The 2,643-nt window shown below is 36.6% G+C and overlaps 1 non-coding gene across 1 annotated transcript; it reads right to left on the bottom strand.

Annotated features, from left to right (window-relative positions):
• Positions 1–706: 706 nt before the first annotated feature.
• Positions 707–812, bottom strand: LOC134366541 (U6 spliceosomal RNA). Its single transcript, XR_010022338.1, has one exon. It is a non-coding gene; the product is annotated as a U6 spliceosomal RNA (small nuclear RNA).
• Positions 813–2,643: the final 1,831 nt, after the last annotated feature.

Genomic DNA, 2,643 nt, shown 5'->3' with positions numbered 1-2,643 from the left:
CGTGACATGAGTTACAATGTAGAGCTCTATCCTCACAGCTCTTTTAGAGGATGGACAGAAGGGACCTCACTTAAATAATTATTTTTTGTGGTGTGCAAAGCTGACATTGAAAATACCTGCTATTCCATGCAATGTCCTATTCTCAAAGATTCATTTGCTAACCTCTTATTTAAGTTTGGATAGTCTGTACTGATGAGTGTTTATTGTTTCTTTGTCAGAATTTTAAAACTTTTTTTTTTCTTAGCATTTGATAAAATCGGTCCTCAGTTATAGTAATCTGCTTATCTGAAGTATTTAGTAATATCTCTGTTACTTTTAGGAAATAATAATAGCTAACATTTAGAATCCTGTGTGCTAGGCCTGTGGCTAGCATATGGGACTTAAACACTCTCAGTGACTCTATGAAGTGTATACTATGATTAATCCCATTTGACATTTTAGGAAAACATGGCCCAGAGATGTGAGATTCCTTGTCCAAAGTCCCACAATTTGTATTGACCAAATGTGGGTAGCCTGACTCCAAAACCTACACTATTAGGTTTTTCCCTGATGTTTTTATCCCAATTCTCCTGCTTTGCTAGTGTTTTATAAATAAACCTCTTTTAAACGTTTTTTTTTTTTTTAAAGGAAAAAGGTATTGCTCCTAAATTTATAAATCAATTTTGTGGGAAGTCCTTCTGTAAGTTTGTTTGTTTGTTTGTTTGTTTAAAATATGGAATGCTTCATAAATTTACATGTCATCACTGTGCACAGGGGCTGTGCTAATCTCTATATTGTTCCAGTTTTAGTATACGTGCTACCAAAGCAATCACTGTAAGGTTTTTTTTTTAATCTTTTATATGGTACCCAAAAAATTCATTCCTCAAATGTATCTGCTTTTATATTTGTGTTTTTATGGAAAGGTTGTTTGATGTGACATGCCATTACTCCAAGTTACAATACACAGCCATCTGTCATTCTCTCTCTAAGTCCCATTGTAAATTTACTGAGCACAGAGGGAATAGTTATGAATATAGTGATGGTCCCCCATCATTTCTATGATCTACCAGTCTAGATGTGTGTGCATCTGCACCCCAGATATTCTAAGCATTAACAATCCTCTCTCTTTAACCTAAAGATTTTAAGAAATTGAATACTGTTGTAGTGTATTTAATAAGTACTAAAGCCTCAAAATTAATAGGTTTGTAAATGATACTATTACAGATAAATAGGAATATGTCATCTTAGTTTATCTATTTGCATATATATGTACATGCATATATATACATGCATACATGTATGCATGTTTATATGTGTATTCTGCTGTAAGGAAAGGATAAAGTAAACCTAAAATGGAGGTGGGTAATTTTATTCAAAGGAATAACCAGTTTATGTGTGCTCTTATTTTTTTCTGTTCTAACCACAGTCACTGCTGTCTGTGACTTGGTACCTTAGATTGAATTTCTGCTCTTGCTATGTTTAGAATCTATTTTTAATTTGGGCAACTGACTTACAATGCAACCATGTGAGTGCTGCTATTTTTAAATATATAGTGGTCTCTGGAACCCACTAAAAACTCCATAGAAAACCATTATGTACCTGTCCTATTTCACTGTACATGTTCCAGAATGTTAAGATAATGATTTCAAAAAAAATAAACATTTACTGAGTTCTTACTGTATGTCAACTAACAGGCCGTGTGTACCCACATGTGTTTTTTCAGTTAATCCTCAAAAACTTCCTGTGCTGCTAGAAACTCTTGCCTTACTGAGCACGTTGTAACCCTATATGTAATTATAAAGCTGTGTACTGAGAGCAAAGATCATGGGTATTCAGACCAATCAGTCCTGAGTTCAAATCCTATCTTTGCTGTTTGTTAGCTATGTGAACTTGGACAATTTTCCTAACCTCTCTGAGTCTTGGCTTTTTCATTTGTAAAATGAGGACAATAATACTTCCTTGCAGATTGTTAGGATGAAATATTGAGATGATATAGCGTATTGTGCATTTTTACAGTGTTTGGCACAAGCAGTGGCAGCACCCAGTCAAAGGTAGTTCCTGTTATTTTTTATTATCCTAAGATTCTTCATGCCTTGGAAAAGAAAAAAATTTTTTCAAAGAGTTTGGAAGACACATGTTAGTTAAAGGGTCACTGCACTGGTTCATGGAACTCTTTGACTTGGGCAGTTTCAATTTGAGCGGCTGCGAGTTGCTGCAATAACCCAATGTGGCATTTGAACAACTGCCAGTCCTTTCAGTTGGGGCCTTTTGCCCCTGGGAGTCCTCAGACATCTGCTGGAGCCTCCTGAGTGATCCCTAGTTATTGTTTAACAATGTTAGCTTTTAGCAGGTGTGTCTTTGTGTGCTTGGTCTTGACATAGTTTATGAAGGAGCAGCTCTGCATACACGCACAGGGGAAATCCTTGGCTCTCACATCTGCACCCAACTGGGTCTGGGTTAAGACCGCTTGTGATGATTTCAGAATACCTGCAATGTTCTCTGGGAGACCAACTGGATGCATTCTGGATCAAGGGCCCATGGAGCTTTTCTGGGTGGCCTGAGATTATACCTTCTGACTTTGAATTTTCCCTGAGTGCCAACAGAGATAACATATTTGGTCTACCTAGTCCTGCTCAAGTGGCTCTTTAACTATGGTCTTCTCTG

The sequence above is a fragment of the Cynocephalus volans genome, chromosome 18, assembly GCF_027409185.1.
Source record: "Cynocephalus volans isolate mCynVol1 chromosome 18, mCynVol1.pri, whole genome shotgun sequence".
Lineage (NCBI taxonomy): Eukaryota > Metazoa > Chordata > Mammalia > Dermoptera > Cynocephalidae > Cynocephalus > Cynocephalus volans.
Note: the sequence above shows the minus strand (reverse complement) of the source record. Positions and strands in the feature narration are given on the sequence as shown.